The following is a 22,253-nucleotide window of genomic DNA, read 5'->3' on the forward strand; positions in this document are numbered from 1 at the left end:
TGTGTGCTATCGGGACCCGCCGCACGCACGCACGCACGCACATTTTACTATTGAATTTTAACAATAACAAGTTTCCATTGTTAACATAATTTTATGTTATAAAATTCATAATTTAATGATATTAGATTTAAGGGGTTACATGGGTCTTGTAACTTTAAAAAATAAATTTTTTTAATTTTTTTATTCGATTGTATAACTCATTAGAAATATTGTCTGAAAATTTCAAGTTAATCCGAGCAAACTGCCGGAGATACGGGCATTTCAAGTTGCGCTCGGCTCGACTCGAGCCAAACCTTATGGTGACAACTTCAAAATCTACAAAAAAGAATGTGTAGGACACGTGCAGAAGAGGATGGGCACACGTTTAAGAGAATTAGTAAAAAAAACTGTAGAAGAAAAAATGGTGAATGGAAAGAAAATTACAAAAAAAATTCTTTCCGGTAAAGGCAAACTAACGGGTAAACTAATCGATAAATTAACAGTTTATTACGGACTAGCTATAAGAAGAAATAGTGATTCGGTACAAAAAATGAAGGACGCTATTTGGGCAACTTACTTTCATTATAGTTCAACAGACACAAAACCTCAACACGATAAATGTCCGAGCGGTGCGGATTCATGGTGCGCTTGGCAGCGAGCTTTGGCAACAAACACACTTTCATCATTCAAACACGTCAAGTCAATACCGTGGGTGACGTTTTATCAGCAATCAAGCCAACGTACGAAGACCTCAGTAAAGATGCGCTGTTAGAAAGATGTCTAGGCGGTTTCACTCAAAACAACAACGAAAGTTTGAACCAGTTCATATGGAAAATCACGCCAAAAACAGTTCCAGTTGGTTCGAAAATTGTTCAAATGGCCGCCTACATCTCTTCTTGTACATTTAACCAAGGCACAGCAGCAATTTTAACATTCCTTGACGCGATGGATGTAAAACATGGACCGAACAGCCACGCGTATTCGCAAAATGAAGACATGCATCGGATCGCCATCACGGAGAAAAGAGCGTAGGCTGTCACAAAAGAGACAAGAATTCGTCTGCGACAGGAAGAAAAAGATGCCTTAGACAACGCAGATGCTTCTGAGGCCTTTATAACCCTGGAATCGACGATTCCATGTAAGTTAAAAAAAATTTTTTTTTCTCGGTTTTATTCCTTTCAGAAACTTTAAGACGCGTTTTCTTAAAACTACTTTTTTGAAGTCGGTAGTTGAAATTTCTCGAAAACTAATGAACCGATCGACTTGAAATTTTGCACACGTCTTTTAGATATGTTTGACTAGTGATTGAACAAAGGATTTTTTTTTTCGTCATTTACAACTAAGTTTATAGGCCAATACATGGCCAAATTTAGTGCTAAAAAACACATCTTGTGCGACAAACGCTACCAAAAATTCAATTTTCAAGATTTTTTAAAATCCTTCGTTCAATCACTAGCTATACTCACGTACTAAAAGAAAAACTTTGGTTTTTTGCTTTCAAATAAAATTTGCCAGAAATATCGCAACTACCGCGAAGTTACTATTTCTGAGGTGCAGATGGTAAAGCTGCTGTCAACGGCTGAATTTTGAATATTTTTGGACCAAAATTTTTTGACATGTTGTTAACAGTGTATACAAATACATGCAACATTTAACAATTATATTAGTCGTGTTGTCAATTCATAAAAAAATGGAGAAAAACTGCTTTTTTTTCGCTTGCAAGACCCATGTAACCCCTTAAATATAAAAAAGTAATGAGTTATCTAAAAATCAATATTTATTTATTTGTTTGTTTATAAGAATAGAAATACTTATTTTACAATCAAATTTTGTACACCACTGTTCTAATAGTAATTTTGACTGAATTGAGTCGATAAATTAATTGTTACTGTGAAAAAATGCGCAAATCCATAATTTGTCTCAATAATTTGTTTATAAAAATTAAGTTAAATGTTTATTGAATTATTTCTTTTTTTGTAACGTGATAGTATTTATTTTCATCGATAGTGAGGTTGTTAAAGTAGTCCATAGCTAGATAAAAAAATAATTATAGAAAAGTAGTAATTGATCATTTATTTATTTAAATATTTTTGTATAAACAAAAAATTTTGAAATCGGCTTCAACAGTTCTTGTTAAAATTTATTTCTGAGTATTTCTAAAAAAGAATTTCTAAAATCGGTTAAGAAATATGACCTGTAGACTATTTTGAACAGTGTTTTCTGATTCTGGACCACTGTGCGTTGTTGCAATATTTGCAATCTTGTGATTCAATATTTCATATTGCTGTGATCTCGGCATAATATTACTGTGCTAAAGACTTATACATGTACTATATTACTGAGTTAGAGACTAATATTGATCAACCGCAAATATTAGAGATAGTTAACCCTGTAACGACCTGGCTTTTCCGCGCACGGGGCGGCGTGAGTTTGGCGGGCGAGGACGCGGATGAGGTCGCCAAGAGAACTAGACTTGGATGGTTGGTAAATAAGCAAGACTTTATTTCGCGTATGTTCGGTATTATACAAGATCGTGGCGTTTTGGACGCGGCGCGCGGACGGACGAATGATGATGACGCTCGGACGGATGTAACAAAAGCTTAGAATTACGCGCGGACGGAAAAACGGTACATATAACGCGATAGTCGGAAAGGCCGGATTTAAACGCGGTGTCTACAAGCGGTGTTTATTTACAGGTGCGGGATTCCGAGCCGAGATTCTCGGAATTCGGAATCCCTATTGACGCGCTGGTGCCGTGGCCTTGCCAAAGGCCGGGACGTCGCACGCGCGGTACAGCTGTACTTTTACCCGATCGCGACTCGCTGCGGTTAGTACCGCAATGTTCGGCGGCGGTGGTAATCGACTCACGCCAAGATCACTTGGTGGAGGCGCGAAACTCCACACCCCGAATCGTCAGTCGATACCGAGACAGGACGGCGGATCGGGAAAGTGCCGACTACCAGGATCTCCTGATGGAGCCCAAGATAGATTTGAGCCCGTGAACCGGCGGTCTAGGAAGCGGATGGCTCGTGTCAAGATCGCTTGACTGAAGCTAAGTTCACTTAACTCCACGGAGCGTTCAGGATACACTTCGTTCTCGGACGGAAGGAGAAGAAGCCTCGACTATAGGAGCGGCGGCGCTTATAGTCGAGTCTCGAGGGCAGGGACGGCGCGGGGGTACGGAACGGTACCGTATCGGAGGAGGAATCCCTGCCGCTCGAGATCGGTCCAGCGGCTGCCACTCCGGTCGAGCGCGTGCGCGCGGAGATCTCTCGACGCGCGGATGCGTATACGCGCGCTACGCCGGTTTTACAATTCTTATTGGCGCTGTGCGCTGGTTTCTCGTAGAGTCCCTAGAAGTAGAGAGTCTGGACATCTACCCCTAAAATGTAGGTGATAAATATGTCAGTGTATGTACGTGAGCTTTATGTGTGTGTATGTTTATCATTGTGTGCACTTGAACGTGTTGTATGCTGTTATCGCATTGGCTAAAGAGGATTAAATAGGGATCCGTATTGTTGCTGCCATTTTAGGTGCACAATCACGTGCATCCAATCACGTGGAACCCCGAGATGTCCAGACTCTTTACTTCTAGGGATTCTAGTTTTTCGCTGTCCGGCGGTTGTTTGGCCGGACAGCCTGGAACGGTGGACGGTCCGAGAGAGGGGGAGGGGGGAGGTGCAAAAAGGCGGTTTGTTACAAACCCTTAAACACGTAAGTGGCTCTGAGAGACGTCACATCAAGTTTTGAACGCTTGCTGTATGAAGATAAGAAGTTCGGACCAAGACGTAAAAAAAGTTTGAAATCTCTTTCGATTGATATGGTTGATCAACATTTTTAGTCAACTAGAATTTGAACGGCACGGCAGCAAAGTTTTGTTAGGGTCAATATGACCTATATAGTGTGTAAGCGAAACTTTTTTTGTAAGTATTTTACATAAACAAGCAAAATCAAACAGGTCGATTCGCGGATGTTATTCGCGTATACTCTGTCTAAAGTTAGAATATTATAGAATGCTCTAGAAAAGAGAGTTTTTTCGAAATATATCATAAAACACATCAATTTTCAATTATAAACACGATTGAAAAGTACCTCATATTCGCCTTGTTACATAAGTACATTTTTTTATAGAAATAACAATGATATAATTTTTTTTTGAAACTATGAATTTTTAGCTTTAAAACACCATATTGTAATGTCCTTAAAAGTTTTTTGTTGCAAAAATGTAATTTTTTTTTAAAAGTGGATTTTTAGATGCCTAAAAATACCTCATATTCTTCATGTTATATAATTATACTTTTTAAAAGAAATAACTTTGCCAAATTTTATTTTAAAAATGTGACTCTTTAGCTTTAAAACACTGTATTTGAAAGTCTTTAAAAGTTTTTTGTTGCAAAGATATGATTTTTTGAAGAAAAAGTGAATTTTTGACCAGTTTCTCGTTTTTGCTTAATGATTTTTCTACTATAACTTCACAATAAATTATTTTTTGGCAATGCTGATTGTGCAGTTACACTCCTGAAATTTTGAACTTTCATTAAAAAGAAAAAAAAGTTGTTGAATAATATTAATTGTAATCAAAGTTATAGCTTCTCAAAGTTGAAAAAGTCTCTAGACCCAAAGATATGTTTCCGTATTTTACAGGATTAGTGTGTTTAAAGGTGAAGTATAGATGAATATTGAATATTTACAATCAATATTGTGACATACTTATAGTAATCATAATGTAGGTATCAATACATAAGCATTAAAAAGAGTAGAAATATAGATGTCTGATAAATACTACTTATGTTCTCGTAGGTTGATAGAGCAGGTCAAATTGAAAAGAAAAGTCCTTTACCATTTTTCATTATTCGCAATAGTTACCGAGATAAAAAGTAGTAAGTTCGGTGAATGAGCGCGTACTTTCCCTGCCTATCGCACGCGAGAACCGCCCGTCGGTCGCCAAGCTAGTGGCAGTCGCGGCTGATGGTGCGGTAAGGAGGGAGAAGTAGCATTGTCTACCAATATTTTCACATTTAGAAATTTATATTGTATTAAAAAAAATTGTTTTGATAAAAAAATGAGGAAACGAGCAGCTCAGAATGGGAATCTTACGCTGCTGGCTAGTAGACAATGTTCAGAAACATTAGAGATATTATTTCATATTTGTTGTTTAAAGTTAAACAGTGATAAAATAATACTTATGATATCTCTAAAATCTTTAAACGCAGGAAAATTTTAAATTAAGAAAATTCTAAACGATGGAAAATTAAAAATATATAATTTTGTAACAAAATACTGTTTTCTTTAAACTAATTCAATTTTTAGAAAATTATTTTTAGTTAGCTATATTACCATCACTTTTTTTTCCATTTATGCAATGCGTCACAGTTTTATAAATCACAGGTTTGCCTAATTAACAAATTTCATTACATTAAACTTAAAATTTCTTAAGGAACACTTTGGCTAATATAATCGTTACAGTTTTAATATAAACTATTAATTATAACAAAGTTATTTAATAAAATAAAGATGCGTGCTATATTACCTTTTTCTGCTCTATTGTATGATAATTGTTTTGAGGAGTAAAATTGTAAAAAAATTATAGGTTTGTAATTTAATATGAATAATGCTTTTAATGTAGGTTAATTTAATCTTCACATAACTTTTAACTCAATTTAGTTTTTTGTTTATAAAACTTTTATAACGTTAACAAATTATTTTTTAAAGTTATTAATTTTAACTTAATTTAGTTCAAAAGATATTCATTTACCCAATTCAAATGTTGCTAATTTATAACAAATAAAATATGCATTTTAATAAATGCTGATTGTATCATAAAATAGTTCTTATAATTAGTGTATCATTTACTTTATGGAAAATTGTGTTCTTCAAATAAATAAATACAATTCTTTATTTAAAAAAAATGTATTCACAGTTGTATGTAAACGTGTAATTTACTAAAATTAAAGAAAATCTTTTTTGTATATTTTTCCTCAGTGTAAAATTCGATGCTGTATGATTTGGATGCTTTCAAGAAAATTTATTTAAATTCATTACATACTCTATGGTACGTGATGTAAATGAACCAAAACTAATAATTCAAGTCGATTTCCAGCGTTGCCCCGTCGACTTCCTTTGCGTGTTCCAAGATTTTTGGCTAGCCTGCGAAAAAAACCAATAAAATAAAATGTAAAAATAATAAAATAGAAAAAATGATTTTAATTTGTCATAATTTAGAGTAAAAGATGGGGTTATGGAATTCCATTGCGCTTTTTTACAATAATTTAATAAATAATTAGAGTTCGATTTGCACCCACAATAGTTCTACAGTTCCTGATATATTAAAACAATAGTTTGTACAAAAAAATTCAATTTTAAAAATATGGAGTGCCAACTTTCCGTAGCACCCCAAGTTATGAAAAAAATAAATTATGTGTGCGTGTGCGTGTGGGTGTGTGTGCGCGCGCGCACGCATGTGTTTGCGTCAGTGTGTGCGTGCCAAAGAGCCGTCGAGAACTCGCAGTAAAATGGTACTTTTTTCTTGTAATGAGAAAAGTACCACGTGTCTTCGTTTGGATTTTAAGTTATTTAAAAATATATACACGCCCCGGATCTCTTGACGAAACTTATAGAAAGCTTTAGAACAATCGCAAAACTATCGGAAATTGCCAAAGAACCGTCTAGAACTCGCATTGAAATGGTACTTTCCTCTTGTGTGGGCTGCCATCAGTTGAGTTTAAAAATTATTTAAAAATTGTTTAAAAATTTATAAACCCCGAAACTCTTGACAAAACCTACAGAAAGCTTTATAACTATCTCCGAACAATCGGAAAATACCAAAGAGCCGTCCAGAACTCTCAATGAAGAGATACTTTATTCTTGTGATGAGGTACCAACGTTTGGGTTCAATAATTGTTTTGAAATAAATAGCCAATTGAACTGTTTTTGAAATGATCAAAAGTATGCGAGAACTACTAAGAACTTCTAACAAATCGATCAAAACTGTTAGCACCGTGTTCTATGATGGATGGAGTGTCAGCAGTCAGATTAAAAAATTGTTTAAAAATATTAAATATGCAGAATTATATTTAAAAACTTATCAAGAACTATAAAACTCTTCGAGAACTATATTTTGTAATTTAATTTTTTTTTTTTTTTTGTAACTTGGGGTGCTACGAAGTAGTTGGAAGTTGGCACTCCATATTTTTTAAATTGAATTTTTTTGTACAAATCGACAGAACTATTGTTTTTATATGTCAGGAACTGTAGAACTATTGTGGGTGCAAATAAATCTCTGATTAAAATATTTATTTTTTAAAAATGGGGTGCCATCTTCACACCAACAGGGGGATTGTGCAAGACTAACAACTAATGCCGTAAAAGGCATTTTTATTTATAAAAAAAACATAAATTAATAATTTTTCACAGATTTTACACATAAATAAGACCTTAAGAACATTTCATAAAATATAACATATTTTATTAAAAAGATTTCTTTAAATAACATTTTTGACTTAAACAAATTTTTAAATAAAACTTGAAATTTTTTAAAATAATTTATTTGCTTCTAATAAACCTCATGTAACGTTTACAATCAGATTTTAAAGTTCCAAGAGAGATTCGCATGGCGGACGGCCATATTTCACAACCCACATATAATATGACCTTATTTACAGAATTTATATATTACGACATACACTAAATTCAACAAAATTATTTGAAATTCATATTCAAAACTTTGGACTAAAAAAAATAAAAAATATTATATTAATTAATATGCAACATATTTCTTAAAATTACATAGAGGATGTTCACTTGTAAAAATTTCTTTTATCTGCAAAACTAAAATTTTGCTTTTATAAAAACACAGCGAACACTAATGACTAGTAACCATTCTATAATGTCTAAATAGACTAACAAAATAATTTTAATGATTTCTCTTAGAATTTAATGTGAATTATACGAGATATCATGATATTTCACCATCCAGATATATTTCACGACCACCATTCTTCCTCTATATATCGATATAAATTATTTTTTTTTCTTTTTTCTTTACGAAACGTGTCACTTCCGTCATCATTTTACTCCGCTGAATGCAATTATATTACTTCATTAATTAATTTTCATTGAATATCCAGAATCGAAAGGCAGATATAGATGTAAGTTATAAGTTAATAGGAAATTAAAGTCTTTTAATTATCAGATAGTCACGAAGAATTTGCGAAAGTGCTCTTTGCTGGATGAATAAATCTTTGATACATGCATGACGTGATTCGGTTTAAGACTATTTTAATTAAAATAATTTATTTTAATTAAAATAAATTACTTCTTTGAGAACTTTGAAAACTTTGAAAATGCGGAAAATATATTTGTACAAGTAACGAACATATATACAGAATATTAAAAATATTATGTAAACAAGTAAATAATATATTCGTATGTATATGTGCAAAAAGTATAGGATTATTTCTAAATTACAATTATTTCTACATTATAAATATTAAAACATAAAATATTATATATTTGATACATAAGAGTTTTAAATAAAGAATTAAAAGCCGAAAAATCAACTCATCCAAAATTTTCGTTAAATAAACATAAAATAAGTTTTCAAAATAATTAGTAATTAAATTTGGTATAGGTACATATAAAATAAATTTATTCTTAAATAAATGCAGAATGATAAATTAATGTGACTATTTTAATTTTGCTAACAAAGTTTTCTTTAGCCTTAAAAGTATAAAACATCTTAAGAATAGAAAATTGAAAATGTAATTATGTTATCTGTAACCGCAAAATTAATAAAAGTATTGTAGTTAAAACTAAATATTTTTCAATTTAATAACATAATTACACACACACACACACATACACACACACACACACACAACACTAAAAATTTTCTTTTGGATTTATTCATATAACTTAATAAATGTGTATTTATCGCGGTAGTATTAATATTATATTAAATTTATAACATATTAATATTATATTATGTTTATAATATAATATATTGTAAATGTTATAATATATTAATGTTATATTAAATTTATAATATATTAAATTATACAATATATTAAATTATATTTCTAAGATTTTAATGCAGTAATTCTGAAATGTCAAAATCTTCGAAGTATATCACTAACCTTAATCTAAATAGAATCAATTTTTATGTAAAAACTGTTTTTTATCTTGACGAAAAAGATAAGTACAAAATTCTACCAAAAAATGAAATTTGTAAATTTTTTTTTTTTTTTTTTTTTTTTTTGTAGAAATATCTAAGCAATAATACTACATTCTACAATGTTCTCAATTCAAGAAATTGATGAAACTATAGTATTTTAAGAAAATCTTTAAATTTGTACAAATGTGTAGAAAAAATCTAAAAATTTTAAAAGTTTAGCAACATGATTTTAAGTAGTTAAAACTCTACTTATTTATATAAATTATAAATTACTTATTTATAAATAACTATTAAAATCTGCTAGATTTTTTCGGATATTTGCGTAGATACTTGTAACTTTAAACAACCTATCAAATTTTTAAAATTTATATTTTTGTACTATTTTCTAAAAAATTCTAGATTTACAAGAAATTTTGCTTTTACCAATTTTATGATTGAGAATATTGTAATTTGTAATATTATCGCATAGATACTTTTAAAACTAATAAATAAATTTCTATGAGAAAAAATAGAATTTTTACATATTTATATTTTTGATAGAATTTCATACTTGTTGAACTGATGATTTACAAACATACCTCCATAAATATTAGGTGTTTATTGCAAAAACCGGTCTTTACATATATTATGCCACATGTTATTCCGTATATGTGAAAACATCAGGAAAAGTTGTAACTTTATTTTTATTTATAAAAATGTATATCAATTACACATATTTCATATTTCTGACAACTATTGAACTGTGTGTGATCTATATCACAAATATGTTTCTATAAACATCAGATGTTTATGAAACTGTTGTAAAGTAGCAGTTTTTGTACGATCTTCGAGGTCAAGTAACAATGACAACGACGAATGAATAATCGTTTTTAAGAAAAAACCGGGATATGTGTTGATTGTAATTTGACGTAATTTTTTTAGCAGGATGGTAGTTGCAGTTTTATTGAAAAATTTATAAGAAATGCACTAAAAATTAACAAAATGTTCCAATTCTAGGACTTTTATGTAGATTTTTGCAGAATTTTAATAATTCTGGTAATTATTTTTTGTAGTATTTTTCACAATATACATTTACGTTTTTTAGAATTTTGTAAAATTTTTTCCGCTCTAACACACTTTTTCTTTTTTCTTTTCACTTACCTTACGCTTGGTAAGAATGTTGGGGAATTGCCTTGACAATCTAATAATAAAATCTTGCACCTCATCGACACATACACGTAAACAATTACAATTAGCAAAGCGTAAGCCTCGATCCCATAAAATTTCACGTCAGTTCACAATTCAACGCTCGTTGTCGTTCCTCGAATAAGATGGATCTGATAAAGATAGCTTGATCTGCTGAGTTTTGAAAGTTAGAAGTAAACGTTACACAGAATCCCAACAATACTGTTGGTTTTCCGTTCCTGCCGTTCTTACATAGTCCCCGACATTCTCCTTCCTCTATCTTTGACCATCGTCGTGGGGATACCGTGAATAAATATAATGACGGACACTTGGATTACGTTGTATTTTATTAATCGTTGTATTGATTGTATAAATATACCTCGGGTAGTGAAAGAATTGGGAACAAAATATTTTTTTACTTATCGGCCAGGAAGTACACGAAAATTACGCGCAAAAAAATTAATATCAAGCTAGTATCTTTATTCTGTTGCATACAAATAATAAAGATTTGAGACAGATATAATAGCCGTAATTTCTCCCTCTTTTTTTTTTTAAACGATCATGTCATATCATCGATTGAAGAATAAGCGCCGTCTTTATAGAAATCACAGAGCATCCGTCATAATAAGAATGACAGTGTTACAGCCTTATTTACATTAATGGAAAATACTTGACACATTCATTAATAATTTATAGAATCATTGAGATCTTATAATATCTTCAACTATAACCATTTAGTTCTTATTAATTTGCTTGCCTTTTATTGCAATTACGTATTATGACAAGTTCAAATAGACTTGCTATTACAGCCGCACATACGAGTGCAGTAGTAATTAAGAACCTAAAAGATCAATTATCACATAAACATCATTTTTTCAATAAGAAAGCGTTTTTTTTCTTAAGCGATAAAATACTTATAAAGACCACAAATGTAATCAAAACGGAAAAACTTTGACGCTTGAATAAAATTAAAAATACACTTGGACGCGCGCAAACTAACGTAATTCGATTCAAATATATCTTTAGAAACATATTTATTTTTTATTTCCATGCTTGCAAAAACGATATGTTGCATAAACTAAGTCCATCAGACATTCCCTCTTTTCTCCGTTTTCTTCTTTTGATGTTCAAAGGTTATTTACTTCAATTTCTCACAAAGATTTTGGACCGATATAATCTGACAAACTGCTTAATTGCTTGACTTCTTAAATACTAAAATTGGAAATAGTAATCCTTTCCATTTTTGCATATGTTAAATACTGTAATATATCATAAATTTGTTTTGATTGGAAAAATACAATGGCTATATTTCCTCAAAAATTGTTTGTACTATTCATTGATTTTTTCTTAAAACATTTTTCATTTCACTTCAAAATCCTTTCATTCTTTTTCATCTTAAATATTTAAAAATATTTCTTCATATATATCCACATGTAAAATAGTATTCTGCAAGTTGTCTTTTCATTCATTGGTATGTATAAATTAATGTCTCTTACAACTTTTCAAGATAAAGCAAGAGAAATCGTATTTCTAACAGAAAAGATGATTGAAAGGAAAAAAAATATTAATATTCTGACAACAAAATATCACATAAAACTTTTTATATTGTGATTACATATATTTTTATACGTTTTCACGTTAAAGCAATCGTATTAGTGCTGTGCCCACTGCAGAATAAATTATACATTCTTGGGAGAAAATGATAATCGATGTGTGTAGTTGTTGCAGCTTAAGGTAAACTAGAATCTGATGCAACATCGATTCCACATGTCGTCAGGACGCACATCGCGTAGCAAAAATTCTCTCTGCTACCATGCTACGTTAAATATTGAAAAATTCAACAAAGAGAAACGAAATGTACGATTACTCTCTTCATTCATTTTAATCATTAACTTGAAAAGTAATAAAAACATAGGCAATATATTTAAATTGGAAATCGAAGTTATCTACAATATTTTTTGTCGATTATTTCTATAAGGATATAAAAAATCTTTTTTTCTGTTCATATAATTTCTTAAGAAATACTCTGTGGTAAACATTTTTCTTAGACTCCTTTATAAAATTTTTTAGAATTTCTATATAAATTTTACAGATTTTTTCAAATTTCTTAATTTTTTTGTATAAATTACAATACTTTACAAAAATAGCATAAAAATAATTTGAAAAATTTTTATTTAAAAAATTTTTTCAGATCATTATATTTTAAATAAAAATATTCAGATAAAATTATTAGACTAAATTATTAACTAAACCATTTAATTAATTATAAGACTGTTATGAACTATTAGACAAAGTATTTAGCTAATATAGTATTTATTAAACTATACTGTCAAAAGCTTGATTTATTCAAAATCGAGAAATGTGATCATAGCAGAGCTTAGTGATCAAATAATTCATAAGTAATTTTATATAATTTTTCTAGTTTTTTAAACTGAGCGTCGTTAAATATGCCTCAGTGATAAAACTAGTTATGATATCTGCACAGAATGTAAAAAATTCCAGGTTCAAATCCTGGTTGAAGAACATTATTGCAACAATTCATTATAATTTTTTTGGGGCGTGGATCTTATAGGTGTTTATTAACGTCAGCATTATTAAATTATCAATTTAATATTATGATATTATTTTTGTGATAAATTTTTAGTTTTATTTAAGCCTTTCAAGATCGATGAATATGCGACAAGCAATTTGAGAAACTAAAAAATATACAAAAAGATATAATTTGAGTAATAAAATCTACAACGATTATTGGATTTCACAATTTTAATTGCGTTATACATTTTAGGCTTATATATATAATATACATATAATATACATATAATATTTTTACTTTATAATATTTTAAAAAGCTCTTGACATCAGCTTATAGATTCGGGAATTAAAAATAAAGCATTCTATTTAAAAAAATTGATGTCATCTTGATCTGATCTTCACAACGTCATTCAAGGTCAAATAATAAAATCACTAAATATATCTTCTTAAATCCAACAATTTTCGTCCGAAACAACTCTTTCGGAAATGCTTAATTTCCAAAATATTAAATGGATTCCACACTTTTTAAAGACACTGAGTGTATATTTACATATACATATATATAAATATATATACGTATACATACATACATATGTATATATATATATATATATATATATATATATATATATATGTGTGTGTGTATATGGTACTTGAACCGAATAAGGCCCAGTACTAAATAAGGCCCACTTTTAAATTTACCATTTAAAAACCCGCTTTATGTTTTAAATATATGCTTAAAAGATATGTCATAGGAAGTAGATAAAAACTGAATAGAAAATTAATACCAGTGGCAACACGTTTATTCACTGCAACAAAAGCTTGTAAGAAAGTGAGTAAATTAGTCGTTTTTATAAAAATGTGTTGTAAATTTAATAAGTATACATTATTTTATGGTTTATTACAACATATTATAATATTATTCAACTTTCTAACTATAGGAAAAAACAAATTTCAATTTTTTGGAATAAATATACTTTTTTATAAATAATGCATTAATAAATAAGGCCTACTTGTACATTTATTGTTATAGCCATTGTCATTTGTTTATTATATATGTGGCTTGCAACAGAGAATTTTCAATGATATTAACTTTCCATAAGCTAAATTTGCACTAAAATAGCTCAAATTTCTTAAAGTTAAAGTATTAATTATAGACAAAATTAAAAATAATTGTGATGTTTAACTAGTAAAATAGATCTTAAAGGCTTTCGTATTTGTGATTAATAATCATTTTAACAGTGAGTTGGAAAATAATATTTAATTCCTTAATTAATTTCAATTTATTTTTAATTCGGGCCTTATTAAAAGCATAAAAATTTAATAAGTGCGTGCGTGCGTGCGTGCGTGCGTGCGTGCGTGCGTGCATACAGGGTATCCCGTAACGCTTCATAAATATTTCAGGGAGCGAAAGAGGATGATATTTTAAACTAAAAGTTCCTTTGCCAATTTTGGCTCAGATCATTATTTACCGAGATATTAACAGTTAAAGTTGATTAATCAGATTGCACGCAGCCGAAGCGTCCAGAAGCGTAGCGTGCCGTGGGACTCCTTGCATTTACTGTAAACATTCTTCCAATTAAAATGTCATTTTAATTCTTTATATTAATAAATCAATCAATCAATCAATAAATGAGTAGATAAATGATCAAATAGAAAAGTAAATGAGTAAGAATAAATTACAATTAGAAATTTATCCAACTTTTGATTATTTTTAATTGTAATTTATTATTTATTTATTTATTTATTTGTTTAATTCAATTATTTAATCCATTTGCTCATTCAGTTACTTAATGTCCATGGCTAACCTCGTAGCGATCACTAATTTTTCCCCATCGATGGGGAAAAATAACCTACGAGATGTTTGGTATGGGTATAAAAGAAGATTATTGGAAAAAAACATTATCAAAATAAATTTTATAGTAAATAATTCGTTAAACATCTTCAAAAAATGTTTTGACATGTATCACGCATGATTATTTCGCTTTATTGTCGTTGAAACCGATGAAATTATCCGTTTTTATTTAAAATCAGTTTTTTAAAAAACTGTTTAATTTGTTTGCAGATAAATTGTTTAACAAATTGTTTGTAAACAATTTATTTTGATTATTTCTTGTTAGCATCCTAATATTGATATGTAACGTACAATTCTATCTTTTTCCTCATAATTACGTTATTATTTTAAATCTAAAATTAAAATTTACAAATATGTAATTAATTAAATTCTCAATTGTCACTTTCATCTTTTCATTCCACAGTAAACAATGTTTTGTTAAATTTAACATACATATTTTATTATGTACCAAACAGTCCATTCAAATTTTTTTGTTAATTGAATTCAAGATAAATACATATGTTAAAAAATAACATAAATATTATGTAAAAAATTAATACAAAGAAAATATAGCAATGACATAATTTGGAAACAAATTGTGGAAACACATTTCTTCAGTAAAATTAAACAAATGGATGGAATAATTGAATTAAATAAAAAAATAAATAATTAAATAATAAATAAAAATCAAAAATAAACAAAAATTAGATAAATTTTCAATTGTAATTTATTCTTATTCATTTACCTATTTATTTGATTATTTATCTACCCATTGACTGATTGATTGATTGATTGATTTATTTATTAATATGAAGAATTAGAATAACATTTTAATTGGAAGAATGTTTACAGTAAGCGCGAGGAGTCCCACGGCGCACTACGCTTTTGGGCGCCGGCTTCGTGCAATCTAATTCATCAATTTTAACCGTTAATAACTTGGTAAATAATAATTTGAGTTGAAATTGGCAAAGAAACTTTTAGTTCAAAATTTCATCCCTCTTTGCTCCTTGAAATAATTATGATGCGTTACGGGACACCCTGTGTGTGTGTGTATGTGTGTGTGTGTGTGCGTGCGTGCGTGCGTGCGTGCGTGCGTGCGTGCGTGCGTGCGTGCGCGTGTGCGTGCGCATGCGTGCGTGCGCGTGTGCGTGCGCATGCGTGCGTGCGCGTGTGCGTGCGTATACGTGGCGCGTGTGTGCGCGCGCGCGCGTGTGTGTATATATTGCCAGTTTTGGCTTAGATCATTATTTATCGAGTTATTAACGGTTAAAGTTGATCAATTAGAATGCGCTCAGTCGAGAAGCGTATCGTGCCGTGGAGCTTACTATAAACATTCTTTTGATTAAAATTTTATTCTAATTTTTCATATTAATAAATAAATCAATCAATTAGTCAATAAATAAATTTAATTATTTAATTTATTTGTTCATTGAGTTACTTAATTTCCATAGCTAATCTCGAAGCAATGGGGAAAAATTAACTGCAAGATGTTTGTCATAGGTATTTTTATGCCCGTTCTTTGGCTGAGCTTGAGAAACTGGCCAAAGGAATATCGATTAGACAAAAAAAAGCGAGGCTGGCTTTTGTTCTGTTCTGGGATGCGAAGCTGTCACGAGATAAAATAATTCCGCCATAATTTATTTGTATAAAGTTATTAGATTAAAGTTAGTGTTCCTTTTTATCAAAGAGTGTTTTTTCCTTTTGCGTCGTGAAAACGAGTGTCTTTGCGCGAGACAACTGTGTTCTCGTTTCGTCGAGTACAACATTTTAGGGGCTCGTCCGATTTCGGACCACGAAAGATCATAGATATCTCAAAAGATTTAACGGCTCCTGCAAGAGCGGAGGGACGTCCTCTTCGAAAGAAAATGCGTGTTCGTACGCCTGTTAGACTCTCGACTCTCCGCCGAGGCGAATTTTCTTCGGATAATCGCCATAGAATTACGTCAGCTTCATGCTGAGAGACAAAAGCAGCAGCAACGTGACAAGGAAATGCAGGCGCTGTATCAGGAGCGTGACGAGAGATTTCAGCGTCTAGAGGAGCGGCTACAACATTTTTCAGGCCAGTCGTTACCTTTATCTTTTTGTCCTCCTACCATGGAGATTCCTCAAAATTCCGGAAATGCGAGCATCAATTTGAAATTGAAACCAGATATTTTCGACGGGAGTGTTACGCTGCGCGAATATTTTACGCAATTCGAGTTAATCGCGCGGGCGAATAATTGGGAAGATTTTAAGAAGGCGGTTGTGTTAGCTTCGAATTTACAGCAAAAAGTGCGTTCAGTTCTAGATGGAATAACAGAATTAGAAGATTTAAGTTTTGGAGAAATTATATTTAAGCTCGAGTTAGGTTTTGGGAAAGATCATATGACTTAAACTTTTTACGCGCAGTTTACAAATTGTAAGCAAGAATTTGGAAAAGATTTGGCTTCGTTGGGAGCCGATTTAGAACAACTTTCACGTTTAACCTACCCCTCATGTAGTGCGCGAGAAGATTGTTTGTGCTCAATTTATTATTGCAGTTTCTGACGGGTTTTTGAGACGCACTCTTCAACTTGAGGGAATTACTTCCTTACATTTTGCAATTAAGAAGGCAAAAACAATTAAAACTATTTAAGAAAACAGTTTGGTAAAACTTTACAAAAGAGGAACAGCCTCTGACGCTCTTGACTTTGACATATGTTATCAATAGGAAGGTACTAACAAGAAGATGACGCCAATTAGAAAATCGCTTTTCCAATGAGTCATAGTGTGTTCGATAGCTTACATGTAGCTAATAAAAACCCTAAAGGCGTTTGTGCCAATGGGCCTTCGTTTAGGAGAAATTACAAAACAAAGTTAGGGTCACGCAACTATGTCCCATGTAAAGAAGAACATTAGAGTCTTTTTCGAGTAAGCGGCGTAGCTCAGTCGACTAAGGCTCCCGTCCATACATTTTTGCGCCGGCGGCGTGCGTTCCAGTCCCGCCGACGACTGCTTCGCTTTTTTTTTCAATTTTGGATATTTAAAAGACACTACATTAATCATTATTTATTTTTTTAAATTTATTTTGTTTTTCTATGTAAAAATAAGGACATTTGGGGATGTTTGAACGTAATACGAAATAAAAAACAGTTTTAAAGTCATGAACTGATTATATTTCTTATGTAATGTACATGTGTTATTTTGTCAAGAATATTTTGTACAATATAAACTTTCTTTTATAATTATAGATTTATTTACATACAATAAAAGGTTTCCATCGTTTCGCAATGTTGTGGATGAAAATTGATGTAAAAATAAACATCGCATATCGATGTACATCTTGGCGGTATAAATTATAAATTATATTTTGGTTTATTATTTTTGTTGTGGGATTTTTTATATGTAGAATAAAAGTGTGAAATATTATAAAAAGATGAGACTCGCAAAAGGATAAGCAAGTATATTCGTCAGTGTTTACTTGTAAGAAAAGACCTTTGTTAGGTAGAGTTCCCTCCTCCTTTCGACCTTTTTAATGATTTTCACAAAGGGACTCTTACACGTTAAAAGGGTCTGACCAGTTTTGTGGTAGCGTTTGTAAAGAGAGCGTGGTACGAAACATCAGTAAAAATGGAGACAACATTTATTACCGATGAAACTGTCGAATATGTGCAACTTCTTGCAAAGTGCGATATTTCGAAGGAAGACTTGACGGATGCGATCGAATATTTTTGTGGTAAATATATTAATGAAGAATTAATTATTTGCTTTCATAACGTCACAGTATATTTCAAATTATAATGTAAAATATAATCAGTTCATGACTTTAAAACTGTTTTTTATTTTGTATTGCGTTCAAACATCCCGAAATATCCTTATTTTTACATAGAAAAACAAAATAAATTTAAAAAAAATATAATGATTAATGTAGTTTTATATATCCAAAATTGAAGGGGGTCCGCTCCTCCCCCGCACCCCCACCCCGTATTTTTTCTAACCCAACCTAACCCTATTTTAATTGTAATTTGACCAAGGATATCTAATTCATGTTGCGATATTAGATTTGAAATTACGGCCCACCCCCTCCTGCACCCATTAGTGGACCTCCCGTCATTAGTGGACCTGAGACAAAGTAGGTTGGGTTAGAAAAAATACCCGGAGGGAATACAGGGGGAGGAGCGGAGTCCCTCCCCGCCCACGCGTTTTCCGTATATTGTAGAAAAACTGTTTTGCATCAAAAACGTAGAAAAACTGTTTTCGACGCAAAACAGTTTTTCTACAATAACGACGAAAATATTGAAATTAGGTAAAATATGTATATGACCTTTTTATAGAGCTTATTACTAGCTTGATTTTTTGTTTGACACATTTTTTCGTAAAATGAATATTTTCGAACTAAATAAGAAAAACTGTTTTTCTTTCTGTAATGATATTTTTTTAATAAAAAGTGAGCATTACTTAAAATCTTGTGTATGTCACTCAGTACCTTTTCATTGATAACATATGTCAAGGTTAAGATCGTCAGAGGCTGCTCCCCGGCAAAATGACGGGCGCCCTTCTGGGATTGATGCCCAACCTCCGAGGTCCGGGAGTAGGTGCGAGGCGCGCATACGCCTACGTGGCCATGGCCGGGGCCCTATACGGGGCTCCGGTCTGGTTCCGCGAGGCGTTGGCCAGCCGCCGCATAAGGGACGTGCTGCACGCAGCGCAGCGGCGGCTGGCGCGGAGGATCGTGCGCGCCTATTGCACCGCCCCTAGCGCGGCGACCTTAGTATTGGCGGGGCTCCTCCCGGCGGAATTCACGGCCGACGCCCTGGCATGGTCATATGCCAGGGCGAAGGCCGTCCGCCTGCAGGGGGGAGTGGTTACCTCCAGGGTGGCCGCGCTATTGCGAGAGAGGGCTCGCCGGCGGGCCATGAGTTCTTGGCGAGAGAGTCTCGCCAATGACCCGCCGGCGGCAGGATCCCGGATCTTGGAGGCTGTCCTACCCCACTTGGACGAATGGGTGGGCCGCCCTTGGGGCGGCTTGTCCTACCGGACGACACAGGTGCTCACTGGGCATGGCTGCTTCGGTGAGGACCTGTGCAGAATAAGGAAGGAGCCGACGCCGCAGTGCCACCACTGTGAGGCCGACCGGGACTCCGCGCAGCACACGCTGGAACACTGTCCAGCGTGGGAGGAGCTGCGCGGAGTCCTGAGAAGAGAAATTGGAGACGACTTCTCCCTGCGGGCCATCATCAGCCAGATGGTCCGCAGGGAGAGCGCTTGGGTCGCGGTCTTCTCCTTCTGCGAGCAAGTAATGCGGCAGAAGGAGGAGGCCGAAACCATTAGGGAGAGGAGGCCGGGGGGACGCATGCCCCCCGGCGACAACAATGACGACAGGAGCGGCCGGGACGGGGGCCATGACCCACCTTGGCTCCCCCCCCCGGCCGCCCCGAAGAAGAAGGTCCGCCCCCCCCCCATCGGGCCGCAGTCTGCCAAAAAGCGGCGGGGGTGCGGGCGATCAGCTGCCGTCGCCCCCTCCCTTCCCACAATTAGGGAGGAGGAGGAGAGCAACGGCACTAACACGGAGAGGGGGCGACCCTCCTCCCCAGCGGCTGCCGGCCCCGCCTTCGGGACGCGCAGTCGTGGGAGGAGGGGGCCCCCTCGCTATAATGGTGAATCCGGCGAGGCAGATCCAACCTGACGGTCCGGGGGGGACGTCTCTGCGATGTAACGCGGAGCCGTACCCCCCCTCTGCCTCGCCGGGGAGGGGGGAGAGGGAAGCTTCTCCCTCTCCGCCCCCCAGAGTAGTTAGGAGGACCGCGCCGCCATCAGCGCGGCGCGCGAAGAGGCCCGGGGCTACGGCGGGGGCCGGATACCCCGGGCTCTACTCCCAAAAAACCATCAATGGAAGAGGCGGGGGGGGCTGGTGTCCCCCTCCTCCGACCTAGGGCAGATCAGGCCCACAAGCCCTGCCGGGTGCGCCCACGTTAGGGTGCACCCGGCGTGTCGAATCGGCCTAGGCCGACTGGATCCTGGGGGGCTCCGGAAGTATGCTGCACGCGTTCCCGGAGCCCCCCAGTCACGGACCAGGGCAGGACACCCGGAGAGGTTTTAGTGGGTATGTCCCCGCCGACACGTCGTCGGCGGGGAAGAGCCCCACATAACCACTAGGCCTTCCTCGGGGCCTGGTGTATGCGGTAACGCATTTCCTCTCCGTTATAAAAAAAATAGGCTGCTCCCCTTTTGTAAAGGTTTACCAACAGTTTTTTTCAGAAAAAAAATAAAGAAGTAAAGAATGTTTCAGTTTAGGTTTTATAGTTTAAAATAGAGAATGTGGGAGAGAGTTACGGTTTTAGGTTTAGGATTTCATCTTTTTGAAATTGAAATTTTGTCTCAGGGGAGGGGAGGAAGATGTTATCTCGTTCTTTTTTCTTCCTGGAGGGCATTGGATTGGGAATGACACGGGCAATGCTCGGTAACCCGTGGCAGGAGCCCGGGGTATAGTAGGAAGTCGTCAGATTTAAGTCTTTTGCGGGAAAATTTTATCTTTGAATTTTGTTTAAAATATAGGGAAAAAAATTATTGATTTTAAAGTTTTTTCTTCCAGGGTTTTGTTATTTAGAATTGAGTACTCGTCGAATTTTGTTTTTTTGTTTCAGTTATAAAGATCTTTTGAGACGACGTTCTTCACGTGGAGGATCACTATAGTACATTTTTAAAGAAGATTGCCTCGCCCCGGGTTTTTGAACCGTGGTTTTGAGGAACTCGTGGAACTGATGACAAATGCCGAGGCAGAAGCTTGGTAAATCTTTTCGTTAGGTCCACGGTAGATACCCCCACTTTGCTCTAAGTTTCTAAAGAAAGGAGATTCCTTAGAAAAATTTTTCGAAAGATTTCTTTGAAGAGGTTATTTTTTAAGAAAGGATTTTTTCAATTAACAAAAAATTCCAGTAGTGTCGTTTGGATCCAAAGAAGAGTGGCTCGGAATCTTGTAAGCAGTAACATTCAGATGAATCTTAGAGACAACAAGAGGTCTGGAGATGTGAGAAGACTTTGTGCTTGTCGGGACGACAAGTTTTAAACAAGGGGGGAGGGGGCAGTGTTATGTCCGTTTTTCGGCTAAGCTTGAGAAACTTGCCGAAAGAACATCAATTAAACAAAAGAAGCGCGGCCGGCATTTATTCTGTTCTGGGACGCGGAGCTGTCGCGAGATAATATAATTCCGCCATGATTTATTTGTATAAAGTTATTAGATTAAAGTTAGTATTTCTGTTTATGGAAGAATGTTTTTTCCTTTCGCGTCGTGAAAACCAGTGTCTTTGCGCGAGAGAACTGTATTCTTGTTTTGTCGAGTACAACAGTATAAAAGAAGATTATTGGAAAAAACATTATTGTTCAGGACAAAACGTATCTCATATTATATTTTATTATATATTGTATTATAGCACGTATTGTATATTATAAATTTTCATAATAGTTAACCATTTGATTGAAAATTATATTTCTACTTCTCGCGAAAATCGTTAAAATAATATTTATCCTTGTATGTGTAAATATCTTTAAAGTTGTATTTCATCTCTATTTGTCTCACGTCACGGTCAAATCCGAGGATGATTCTGTTATTCTTTT

Source organism: Solenopsis invicta, chromosome 16 (assembly GCF_016802725.1).
Source record: "Solenopsis invicta isolate M01_SB chromosome 16, UNIL_Sinv_3.0, whole genome shotgun sequence".
NCBI classification, from domain to species: domain Eukaryota; kingdom Metazoa; phylum Arthropoda; class Insecta; order Hymenoptera; family Formicidae; genus Solenopsis; species Solenopsis invicta.